The sequence below is a fragment of the Triticum urartu genome, chromosome 3 (assembly GCF_003073215.2).
Source record: "Triticum urartu cultivar G1812 chromosome 3, Tu2.1, whole genome shotgun sequence".
NCBI lineage: Eukaryota > Viridiplantae > Streptophyta > Magnoliopsida > Poales > Poaceae > Triticum > Triticum urartu.
This window is the reverse complement of record NC_053024.1, coordinates 103,173,438-103,186,977: the sequence shown is the minus strand read 5'-3', so window position 1 is coordinate 103,186,977 and position 13,540 is coordinate 103,173,438. Positions and strand designations below refer to the sequence as shown.

Genomic DNA, 13,540 nt, shown 5'->3' with positions numbered 1-13,540 from the left:
GCATCCCGTAGCTTAGCTAGCGGCGCACATGCGGCCGGCCGAGGGATCGGGATCTGGAGGAGGAAGGCACTGCCAATGCCAATGCCAATGGACAACCAACCCAACCCAACCCAACCACCTCCCCGTCAGTACGTGGCCCCTCGCCCTCAATACGCGAGGCCGGCCGCCCGGCCAGGTGATCCATCGGCGCCATTTGCTTTCTCCATTATAATTCATGTTTGAGGCAGAGACACGCATGGGGTAGCGGCTACCCCCTGCTCCTGCTGTGACCCCGCCCTGCAAGCGGAGCTGTGTTTTTTTGAGAGAAAGAACAACTCAAAATGCTCATTTTGACCGGCGCACAATACACCGGTACGGACAAATTAAAGCCATGCGCGGCGTGCGTGTCTGACGCCGGGCATCCTGCGGCTCGAATTAGAAAAGAAAAGACGCCGCCCGTCATGCGTTGTTGCCAGCGCTAGATTGCATGCATTCAGATTCAGTATTTGCTCAACTGAAAAACAAAAAGACGCAGTCCTTGCTGCAGTACGCAAGTATTCTTCAGAAAATGGATCCGGAGGAAGAAGAAGAGATAGAGAGGGGGCGGGTCTAAGCCTCTAGCGCCTGGTGGTGGTGTGAAGCTGACGTGAGAGGGGAGATGCGCATGCAGATGCAGTGACTGGCAATGGCAATGGCGATGGCTTCTTGTGATCTTGTCTGGAAGCTGAGAAAGATGCTAGTGCTACTGCATCTGCATGCATGCTGCGTAGCCTGCCATGCAGCCATGCTTGCGTGCAGGTGCTCGCATAGTCACATGCCGCGGAAACTCAACAGTTGCTACAGCAAGAGACTGTTGTGTGCCGTGCCGGACGGCTGGGCCTGAAAAAAGCGGGCCTGTCTCTCCTGCCGGCCATGGTCCTCCTGCTCCTCTCGTACCGTCTCTCGCCTGCCTTTCCTTTTACGCCTTCTCTCCCTTCACCATGCTCGTACGTGATTTCTACTGTATGAGTTTTTTTTGAGCGGTTCTACTGTATGAGTGAAGTGTTAGTGTGTGCATTTCATCAGAGATGTAATGGACAGGCTGACTGCATCTGTAATTCTGCACACTTTGGGCCGTTTCCTGTGTTCGGACCGGGCTGAAAAGCTATCTATGACAAAACGTGCCCATACATGGCGCCAAATTATATTTGCAAGCTGTGCGGCAAATGGGACCTCCTACTTAGCGCCGTATGCGCTGGCCAACTAGCAGAATATACGGGGCGCCCCGGCAAGCCCCCTTATTTTTTTTCATTTCCTTTCTTTTTTATTGTTTCTTATTTAAAATAATTCGAGGTTTCAAAAAGTTTTAGGAATACTAAAATGTTCATGGACTCAAAAAATCATGATTTTGTAAAATCCCCGTATATTCAAAAAATGTTCACAATTTTGGAGAAAAAGTTAAGGGATTAAAAAAATGTTCAAGATTTTTCGAAAAATGATTGCGTATTGAAAAAGGTTCTTGAATTCAACAAATATTCAAAAATTTTGTGGCTTTCATGAATTGTTCCCAATTTTTTAAAAAATCATCGATTCAAAAACAATTAATGAATTACAAAATATTCTAGAAGAAAAAAATGTTCATGATTTTAGAAAATTATAAAATATTAAAAAAATCACTTTTTTGTGCAATCCAAAAACTATTACCAAATTTCAAAATAATTCATTGATTCAAAAAATGTTCATGAATTCTAAACATATTCGTCAAAACCAGAAAATGTTGACAAGTTTTAGGAAAATGTTTGCATACTCGAAAAATCTTCACAAATTTAAAAAATGTATGAAAATGTGAAAAAATGTTCATGAAAAATAAAAAGAAAGTAAAATGCATTAAAATGAAAAATGAACATGAAAAAAGGAAAAGAAACAACGATAAAAAAGAAAGAAAAGAATAAGAATGAAAATGAAAAAAGCAGAAACAACGACAAGAACAAAACAAATCAGTATGGGAAGCTTGTAGAAATGTCCCAGAACCGGAATGGAGCTAGTTTGGCCTAACCAAACGTAGGCGTGCGGGGAGCAGGGCTACGTATTTGGTCACTATTTGGCGACCTACGTGCCAAATAGGATCCGTCGGGGCAAACTGTCGCCCTGCCGCGCACAAAGGAACAATTTAATTGGGTTGGCCCATCTTGCGATCTACGAATCATGATTTTTGGAACCTTCTAGAAGGTTTTGAACTTTTCAAATAATTAGGTTTTGACCGGTTCAGGTCAATTTCTTTTATCTGTTTTCTTTTCAGTTTTCCTTTTTCGAAAAGTTCTCTTTTAAAAGATGTTCAGATTTTTTTAAAAAAATTGTGTGTTACTCTATTTTCAGGATTTTTAAAAAATCTTGTGCTTTCAAATATTTTTTGTAATCTAAAAATGCCCCATCAATTTTTTTCACATTTTTTAAAATGCAGAAAATATTCAAGAATTTTATAAAAAAGTTAACATTTTCAAAAAAATGTTGTTGCTTCATAATTTTCTTACAATTGAAAATGTTCCTACTTACTAAAATTTGTTCAGAAACTTTTTGAAAAGTTCACATTGTGATTTTTCCCAATTTAAAAACTGTTCAGATTTTCAAAACTCATTCCGAATTTAAATAACTATTCTCTATTTTAAAAATCATTTGTTTTAAATTATTTATTTTATATTTTAAAATATTGAAAAATTAGAAACCCGACAAAAAAGTTTGCTATGGTGACATGGGCCATGTGAATATTAGTTTTGAGGTGTCTCGCATGAAACTTTTTTGTCGGGTTTTGACATGGGCTAAAAAAGTTTTGAGGTGTCTCCGACAAAAAAGTTTCATGGGGGACACCTGAAAAAGTAATATTCTTTTCATAAAGTTCCTGGAAAGTTTCATGAAAAACAATTGGATCGGTATCTAAGAAAAAAACCCGGGAAAGACAACATTCAGCCTACCCCAGGCATAGCAAGTTTACCAAAACTTTTGTTGGGCACACGTGCAATTAAAACTGTCAAGTAAATAGATGTTTATAGGGGATGCCTTGTACCAAATATTTGTTTCATGAGGTTCTTTGATATAAAAGAACATATTGAAAGATGACATGTTGATGCCTAAAATCCATCCAAAAAAATATACCATCATAAACAACGACAAGCGGGATAGGGCCGTAGGTCACAATTGGCCCAAGACACACCGGAGGAATAGTAGACCATTATGACTTTTTCAATGAAGGATATTTATTGACTCAAACGTCACCTGAAGACCATAGAAAATACAATGAGTCTTAACCTCATCCCCCAGTTATATAAAAAAAAGAGAAGCACAAGGTGCATAAGGTGATTAGATATTTATAGGTATGCCAACCCTCAGGTGGTGGGTGCATATCTCGATTCGGATTTCACTAGACAACAATGGATGTTGTGGACTTTAGGTATTAGCACAGCCCAACTTTTTTTTTTGATTTGTTTTGTTTCCTCTCTGCGGCGCTTAGCCCCCTATATCTGGTATGCACTCTGTGTATGTGGTAGTGTAAAGAACCTGCTAAGTTTCGTTACTAAAGCCGGGGCAAGTTTTCTGCGGGTTCCGGGAATAAAATGTTTATATATCAAGATAAAAACCCGGAAACCACTCTATGTTGCTTAATTGCCGCCCCGATTTGCAAACAGGCATGCATAGATGCTTGATAGAGAAGCAACCAGGAGATATGTTTTACTAGCTACTCCCTCCGAAAAAAAATATAAGAATGTTTAGATCATTAAAGTAGTGATTTAAACATTCTTATACAGAAATATAAAAGCGTTCATATTTCTTCACGGAGGAAGTACTAGTTAACCACACGACAAATTTCATTCCGTGCACGCGAAATGAAGTCACATGCCACAACATGTACGAGCTCACAACCACATAGTAGTAGTACCTGAAGCTCAGCCACTGGTTACAGGGGAGGAACACGGGACCGATCGGCCGATCTAAGATCCTATCCTATGCACACATCAGCCAACCTTCAGGTTCTTGCACGACGACAACACTGTTAACCTGCATGTATGTATATATGTGTATGAGGTGTACTGCATGTAACGTTGTACACTAGTCCTAGTCTTCAGGATCATAACCACCACTCCACGCACAAGGCCTGCGTGCCTATGCATGCGGGAGGGCATGGCTTACGGCCTATATAATGTACCTGTAATCTCTCTGACTGAATATACAGAGTGTATGTGCGTGGTTATCCGATCTCTATCTTGGTATCAGTCGCCATGGCCTTCGAGGACCTCTTTGGCGATCTCCCCCTCCCGGCTGCTCACTCCTCCACCCAATCTTCTCCCCCGGCGACCTCCCCTTCCCTCCCGGCTCCCGCTGCCTCCACTGCCCTCGCCACCGTGCTAGCCCCCTCCTTCCCCCCTCCCGCCGATCCCCTCGTTCAGAATTTCCACAACGACCACATCTCCAATCACATCAAGTTTAAATTTGATCCTGCCGACAACAACTACATCAAATGGCGCACCTTCTTCACCTGCGTCCTCACCCAGTGCCGCCTTCAGGACCACATCGCCCGTCCTCCTCCCCCAACCCCGACGCGGCCTGGCTCGCCATCGACCAGCGCCTCGTCCTCTGGATGCTTTTCACCTTGGCGGATTCCCTCCTTGAGCTTATCATGGGCGGCGCCGTTGACGCGTTCACGGCCTGGCAACGCATCCGCGACTACTTCCTCGCCAACCAGGGGGCGCAATACCTCCACCTCATGCGCCAGTACTGGAACCTGAAGCAGGGCGATCTCACCGTCACGGAGTACGCCCGCCGTCTCAAGGCGCTGGCGGACGGCCTCGCCGACACTGGTCACAAGGTATCCGCTGATGATCTTACCATGCAGTTTCTCCATGGCCTTGACGCCCGCTTCGACACCATCCGCACCATCCTCGGCGACACGGTGTCCCTTCCTCCCTTTGAGGTCGCGCGCTCCCGTGTGGATCTCGCGGAGTACACCATCAACCTGCGGGCTGCTGAGGCCAGTGCCGCTGCCCTCACCGTCTCCGGCGGCTCCTCCTCCACCAACGACCGCACCTATCACGGTGACCGCGGTGATCGCCAGCCTCCGCCTGGCCGCGGCTCTGGTGACCGTGGACGTGGCCGTGGTCGCGGTGGCGGCCGCGGTCGTGGCCGTTTCGACTCGGCTGGCCGCGGTCGTCCCCGTGGACGGGCTACTTCGCCCCGTTCGGCATGGCTCTACCTCAACCTCGCCCTGGCTGGATCCTTCCCAACGCTGCCGGCGTCCTCGGCCCTCGCCCCGGCGTCCACTCCCAGGCGTACCCGCTGATGTTCCCGGGCTCATCGTCTTCGCCTCAGCCGCCACCTCCCGTGGCGTATGGTGCTCCTTCCTGGGATCACGCCGCGCTCTTCAACCACGCCTACAACCATCAAGGTCTTCCCGGCACCAGCGCTGACTGGATCCTCGACTCCGGCACTGCCACGCACGTCACCGGCAACCCTGGTAACCTCTCCTCGTTTTGTCCCTTACCTAAGCATTTTCCGTCGAGCATCATCGTTGGCAGTGGTCACCGTCTTCCCATCGTAGGCACTGGCACTACTTCTCTCCCTCCCACCAATCTTTCTCTCCGTGATGTTGTCGTTGCACCCGGCATTATTAAAGATCTTATTTCTGTTCGTAAACTTTCTTCTGATAACAACGTTGAAGTCGCTTTTAACCCTCATGGTTTCTCTGTGAAGGCACTTCCCACGCGGACACCTCTTCTGACGTCGAGTAGCCCGGGCCCGCTCTATCCCTTCTACGACACCTCCGCCTCCACAACCTCCGGCGCGTTCGTCACCACCTCCGGCGACTTGTGGCATCGACGGCTCGGCCATCCTAGCAAAGCCACCTTAGCTTCTTTATCCCGCACCCTTCTTCCCGATTGTAATAAACAACTTAGTACCATTTGTAGTTCTTGTCAGCTCGGGAAGCAACCCCGTTTACCTTTTTCTTCTTCAAATAATTATACCACTGCACCATTTCAATTAATCTATTGTGATCTGTGGACCTCATCGATTGTGAGTTTTTCGGGCTACACTTATTATCTCATTATTCTTGACGACTACTCTCACTATTCCTGGTCCTTTCCCCTCCGCCACAAGTCCGAAACGTCCTCTACCCTACAACGCTTCTTCACTTATATCTATACCCAATTTCACATGTTAATCCAATGCATGCAATGTGACAACGGTGGTGAATTCATCAACACCTCCCTCCGCACCTTCTTCTCTACGTACGGCATCATCTATCGCCTCTCTTATCCCCATACGTCTCCTCAAAACGGCAAAGCAGAATGCATGCTCCGCACGACCAATGACGTCGTCCGCACACTTCTTCTTAACGCCAAGCTACCTCCCACCTTTTGGGTTGAAGCTCTTCACACCGCTACACACCTCCTCAACCGTCGTCCCTCCACCACAACGGCCTCTCTGACACCCTACTTTCTTCTCACCGGCGTGCACCCCTCGTATGATCATCTTAGGGTTTTTGGGTGCCTTTGTTTCCCTAATCCCTATGCCACAAGCCCTCACAAACTCGCCCCTCGCTCCACTCGGTGTGATCTTCTTGGCTATCCTCTCGAACACAAAGGTTATCGGTGTCTCGATCTCCAGACTCGCAAAGTTATCGTCTCCCGGCACGTCATTTTTGACGAGTCCACTTTTCCCTATGAGCCACCCACACGCTCGGTCACTTTGCATCCTGCCACACCGGATCCCACCACGGATCCCGTGCCCCACCTACGCGCAATCCCCTCCGGGATTCCCCCTCCCTCCAACGGTGGCCTGACGACCCGATCCGCCTCGCGCTCCGTCCCACCAGCCCCCCCGCGCCGCGTGCTCCCACGCTCCCCCACTTCCCCGACCGGGCCAGCCCCGAGCCCCACCTCGCCCCACGCATCGCCCCACGAACCACCCAACCCCGATTCCCCTGGCACGTCTGTTCCCGATCCGCATCAATCCCCATGAGATTCGCCTGCTGCGCCAGCTGACCCGCACCGATCCCCACCAGATTCGCCCGCCGCCTCTCCTGAATCCACCTCGCGTTCTGCACCCACCACCCCTACACCGCCACGTCGCCCAGTTGTTCCCGTAGCTCCACCAATTAACTCACATAAAATGACAACACGCGCCAAACGCGGTTTTGCCCAACCACGCCGTCTCTTCACACTAACCTCCTCTCCCGATATCTCCCCTCTACCTGCCACATATAAATATGCTCTTAAGGACCCACATTGGCACGATGCTATGCTCGACGAGTTTAATGCTTTGACAAAGAACAAAACTTGGTGTTTGGTTCCCAGACCTGCAGGTGTCAACGTGGTTACTGGAAAGTGGATTTTTCGGCACAAATTGCATCCTGATGGCTCCTTGGCTCGTTACAAGGCCCGCTGGGTGCTCCGGGGATTCACTCCAAAGGAAGGCATCGACTACACCGACACGTTTAGCCCCGTGGTTAAACCAGCCACCATTCGTGTTGTGCTCAGCATCGCCACTGCCCGCTCTTGGCCCATCCACCAGTTGGATGTCAAAAATGCCTTCCTTCACGGCGATCTTGGTGAAACCGTATATTGCGCTCAACCAGCAGGCTTCATCCATCCCTCCTATCCCAACCACGTGTGTCTCCTCAAGAAGTCACTTTATGGGTTGAAGCAAGCACCCCGGACTTGGTTCTTGCGTTTCCGGTCCTTTCTCCTCTCCTTGGGGTTTATTGCCTCCAAGTGTGACACATCACTTTTCATCCTTCAACGCGGATCCTCTATGGCCTACCTGCTTCTGTACGTTGATGACATTATTCCCACCGCCAGCACCTCCTCCCTGCTCACCTCCGTCATCGCCTCCCTCAATGCCGAGTTCGCCATGACTGACCTAGGTGACATACACCATTTCCTTGGCGTCAACGTCACTCGCTCTGCATCTGGCCTCTTCTTATCCCAACAGCAGTACGTCCTTGAGATACTCGATCGGGCCTCCATGCTGAATTGCAACCCGATCTCCACTCCCATCGACACCTCGGCCAAGGTTTCTACCTTTGATGGTGATCCCCTCCCCAACCCCACACACTACCGCAGCCTCGCCGGCGCCTTGCAGTACCTCACCATCACCCGGCCTGACATCTCTTACGCTGTCCAACAAGTCTGCTTATTCATGCATGCTCCCCGCACAGCTCATTTTCAGCTCGTCAAGCGGATCCTTCGGTACCTCAAAGGCATTTCTCACTACGGGTTGCAGTTCTACTGCTCTCTGTCGCATGAACTCGTTGCCTACTCCGACGCAGATTGGGCCGGGTGCCCAGACACACGCAAGTCCACCTCTGGCTTCTGCATCTTCCTTGGGCCCAATCTTGTCTCTTGGTCTTCGAAACGGCAACACACCGTCTCCCGCTCTAGTGCAGAGGCCGAATATCGGGCTGTGGCCAACTGCGTTGCCGAGGCCACTTGGCTTCGCCAACTTCTCCGAGAGCTTCACCGACCGCCATCCCGTGCGACTGTTGTTTACTGCGACAACATCTCCGCGACATATCTCTCCTCCAATCCCGTGCAGCATCAACTCACCAAGCACGTCGAGATTGATTTACACTTTGTCCGGGATCGTGTCGCACTGGGAGAAGCCCGTGTACTGCACGTTCCCTCTGGCTCTCAATTTGCCGACATCTTCACCAAAGGACTCCCCTCGGTCGTCTTCATGGACTTCCGTACCAGTCTGAACATCCATCCAGGCGGTGTTCCGACTAGGGGGGGGGGGTGTGTTAACCTGCATGTATGTATGTATGTGTATGAGGTGTACTGCATGTAACGTTGTACTCTAGTCCTAGTCTTCAGGATCATAACCACCACTCCACGCACAAGGCCTGCGTGCCTATGCATGCGGGAGGGCATGGCTCACGGCCTATATAATGTACCTGTAATCTCTCTGACTGAATATACAGAGTGTGTGTGCGTGGTTATCCGATCTCTATCTAACACAACATACGTAGACACACACGTACAGATCGACTTTTATTGACACGGGTTACTAGTACGGTAGAGGCGTACGTGATGATCGAGAGGCCCGGCGGGGCGGGCTTCAGTGGCCGCAGGTGCAGTTGGTGCAGGTGCAGCTGGTGCCGCACTTGCACTTGCCGTCGTTCTCCGCGGCCTCCTGCACCTCGAAGTGGCTGCACATGCATGGGCCAACGTTAGGTCTTCGATAGAGATCTCTAGTCAAATCAGTTTTTTATTTAGTTCCGGAGGCTATATCAAGATCGTCCTGGATGAAGAGATCTTGCAACTGGAGTTAATTTTGGTTAATCTGTCAGCAAGCTAGGCTCTGTGTGACCATGCCGTAAATTTTCTTTGTGCGTGTGCGTGTGGACAGTTTCAACCGATTAGTTTCTACATGTAGTTCAAACCGGAACGGATCAGCGAAGTGAAATACTAGTGCGCGGTACCTCTTCTCGGTGTCAACCATGACGATGCCGAAGCCGTCGCCCTTCTTCCTGCACACATGAGATGACAGAACCACCTCAGGAACATGTACTCAGAGACAGGGTAGAGCAAAGATCAATAGGAAGATCGGACTACGTAGAGACGAGGCATGTGGAAGAGACGGATTAGCTCCATCTGGCTGTCTGGTAGGTACTGTACTTACACGCACTGGGTCTTGTCGGCGCAGTCGCAGTTGCCGCACTTGTCAGCCATGGCGTGATCGATCGGAGGGTACTTGGCGAGTCGACTTGTGGTTGATTGGTTTTGCTCTTGCTAGGTGAGGAGCAATGGCCGCTGCTTGCGGTGCTATATATAGCCGCGCGCCGGGCCGGAGGGGTGTCGTGAGAGCCGGGGCTTGAGACCTTGAGAGGAGGGAATCCGCCGGTCCGGCGCGGGCTGGGGACGGGAGAAACTCTAGCTAGGCTTGGGGGCTAGTGCTCGCCCGCCATCCGCCGCACGGAAGGAATCTCTCACCGTCACCGCACGCGCACGCCTGGCCGTGTCCCTCTACCTTGCCTTTCCCAGATACTTCATCCGATACTTTTTACTCTGCATATTAGGTTTGTCTGAAGTCAATCTCATCCAACTTTGATCAAGTTTATATAAAAAAAATTAAACATTTACGTAACAACACCAATATCATTAGATTCATCTTGGAATATGTTTTTATATTATATTTATTAGATATTATAGATGCTAATAATTTCTAATATAAATTTGGTCAAACTTCGCAAAGTTTGACTTTCAGCAAATCCAATGTGCAGAGTAAAAAAGACCGGACCCTTCTCCATGCATGCATGCCTAACTCCATCCATGCATGCCTAGCTCTTCCAAAGTACCTCCATCCATGCATGCCTAGCTCTTCCGAACCCTTCTCTCTAGACTAGCTCTTTTTTATATCCAATCACTGGTCGTGTCTTCTTTGGGGCGTGTTAAGCGTCCGCTCGTTGATCTTTTTAAAAGATTAAAGATTGACCGGGTCATGAGCCGTCGGATCCGCTACGGCTGATCAATGCTCTTCATTGTTGCAACAGAGGGTGTATTGCAGAAACCTTTGTAATAGAGGTCATGTTACAGAAACATTTATAGGATTTTTTAATAGCGAGGTCATGTTGCTAAATTTTTCTGGAACAAAATCATGTTGCAGGACTGTTTGCTGCGGGTGGCACTGACGGTTGCGACTGAGCTCGAGGAGGTGGCAACCATGGACGCGGTGCTCCTACAGGCAACGGCAAACGCGGCTCCGACGGTAGTGTGCCTCGAAGAGGCGTGCGGCGGCTGGATGGTGCAGTCCGGCCGTCGGTTTAAAAAACGTTGAAACACCATCTCTAGCAACACAACTCATGCTCCCCGATTAATTCACAGGCCATCCAGACGCCCAATTGCAACGACGGAGATAGAGAGATTAATAGACGAGCGGTCAAGTTCTGAAGAGAGAGGAGCAGGTAGGGAAACGATGAAAAGAATTAGAGAAGATGAATGCGGGGCAGAGGTAACAATGAATGGATAAGAATAGGAAGAGGGTACAGACAAAGGGATAAAGTTGCATGCTAGCATGACACATAGCGGGCGGAAAAGGCGGCAGACGCTTTGCATGCGATCCGCCGGTTAAACGAAGCATTTCCAATGTTTTTTATTGGTAGCCCTATTTAAGATCACTGGAGTATTTACAATATTGTTAGCTAATGCATACATGCATCAAACAAACAAATGACAATGCATTTCAACGCTTAGGCACCATATGTCGGTGTTAGATGTCGAGTTTAATCGGATCAGTGCAGACCATTAATGGAAATCCAAGGGCTCATCAGGAGGCTTCTTTCTCCTCAAACCGTGTTTTTAACTCTAACCCTCAGCCCCAATGAACCTACCACCGCTACCTTGTCACCCTACCCTGCCCAAACCGCTTTGTATGTTGATCCACCCACTCCCCTCCCCCTCCCCCAGCTATCCTCTAAACCCAACCCTTATTCGGCACCGACAAACCCCTGAACCCGCACATATTAAGCTTCTGCCTCGCTCCAACCGACGATGTGGCGGCTCGTTTGCCATTCCCGTCCCAGCCTCAGGATTGGCCTTGCTCTCAAGCGAATATCCACTAACGGGCAAATTCCATAGGCCTGGATAACAACAAAAGAAGTAAACAAAGCATCACATTGGTGGTTATATTTCCTTTTAATTGTTCCAATCCGGTCCGGCTCAATCTCTCTCCATGCTCAGTCTTGCAACTCATGCAACACGTACAAACTCAACCCCCGATATACTTGAGGCGCAGGCGACCCTTTGCGTGTTTGAAGGGGGGGCCCTTGTGGTTCTCTCTTCCGAGTTTGGGTTCGGAGTTAAAATGCTAGCCCGTTCATTCGGACTCGGCGATGGCGATACTTTGCGCCGTTACTCTCTTGGGGGCATCATTGTGGAGTTCAAGTACCTCTCGTCTGCATCGTGGTGGTCTGATAGGCTTTGCTCTAGCTCGATCCCTCTTAGGCCTTTGTGTGGGGGTGGGCTTGTGGGTTTCCTTTCTTTTACACATGACTGCATTCTCCTCGTGCTCTACCAATGTTGGTCGGTAGGATCCGTCTTAAAAAAAATTGTTGGTCGGTAGGATCGACGCTCCTTGGTCCAGAGCGAGAGGGCAAGTGGCCCTCTCCAGCAACAGCTTGGAGAGGGTTATGTCGCGCCGTCCGGTGGTTTCCTTCTGGAAATGCGGATTCGGTTCTCGTCCATGGCGACGGAAGCGCCTCATTGGAGTTTGGTGACTCCTATGGCGTATTGTAGCGCAACTTGTGTGTGTGTGCGCGCTGCAGTTCTCGATGTTCAATTTTCTTTGATCTGCCTTTGTGAGGGTTTTCTCATCATCCTGTATCATTTATTCTATTGTGTGTCTTTATTTGTAACGCGGGAAATTTCATAAAAACACTGCTACAAGTTGTGTAAGGTCTCATCCATCTGTTATCTATTTATATATAGACTTGTTGGGAATCTGAAATTAGCCTCTAGATACCACTGCGCTACACATACACTACTAGTACGTAGTTTCGCTTTATACCTGTAGCGCGTAGCACCGGTAGCAGAGACGCGTCGTTATTACAAAGAAAAGCAAGAAGATTCATACACCGAAGTGAACGTCCTGGTTTGGTTCACAGGAAAACAGAAGTACATTTTGGTATCACAAAAAAACATAAATAAACTAACACTAAAATGTGGCGACCGTCAGATGGCCCTCCTCTCCCCTCCCTCCCCTCCCCCTCATGTGGCGACACCTGCGTCGGGCTCCTCCCCGGCAGCGACCCTGCTCCTTGCGTCTCCACCTCCCACCCCTCCGCTGTCCCCCCGGGCTCCGCTCCGGCGTCTCGTGCCGCCCCCATACGCGCTCTGTCCTCCCCTCCTCGCCCTGGCCGCATCTTCCCTCTCCGGGCCAATAAGTTTTGGGCGCTGGATCTCGATGGCTCCGGGTCAGATTCTGAGGCTCCTTCTTCTCCTCCCCGCCCTGTCTCGTTGTGCTGTCCTTCTGCGGATGCGACGGCGGGCCGCCGGCGCAAGTTCGCGCCCGGGGTGCGGGGGCGCCCTGTTGGGCCTGCCTTGGAGGTGGATGGGTGGCATCGCGTTTCGCGTGGTCGCCGGCGTGCGTCGTGTTGGTCCCCTGCTGCGGGCCTGTTGGGCTCCGTTGGGTTGGCTGGGGCTTCGCCGCCTTTGGCGTCTGGCTCTCCGGCGGGTCCTCGTGCCTGCTCCGCCTCCTCTGCGGCCTCTGTCGTGCCGGCGGCGTCGGAGTTGGTGCCAACCTAGATCTAGGATCCGGGGCGGCGCTGGTTCCCCCGCCTGCGGAGCGGCCCCACTGGGTGTTGCTGGGCCTGCTGGGCCCGTTTCGGTGTTAGCCTTGGCTTCTCTGTCTGATTTCCCCCCTCCCTTCTTTGGGCTCTGGGCCGCGGGTGGCCCAGGTCTAGCCCACCCTTCCTGTGAGGCCTTCTATCGAGCCGGGTCTGGCTCGGTCGGGGTATTTATGGGTGCGGAGGGGTGCGGTTCCCCCTTTTCTAGGGTTTCCGGCCTCCTCCTCAGATCTATCTCGTCACCGTCTCCCC

General features: G+C 50.2%; 1 long non-coding RNA gene across 1 annotated transcript; it reads right to left on the bottom strand.

Moving 5' to 3' along the window:
* Positions 1 to 8,971: 8,971 nt before the first annotated feature.
* LOC125543133 lies at positions 8,972 to 9,653 on the bottom strand. Its single transcript, XR_007298305.1, has 3 exons — positions 9,634 to 9,653; positions 9,428 to 9,475; positions 8,972 to 9,154 (listed from the first exon to the last, which is right to left on the bottom strand). It is a non-coding gene; the product is annotated as an uncharacterized LOC125543133 (long non-coding RNA).
* Positions 9,654 to 13,540: the final 3,887 nt, after the last annotated feature.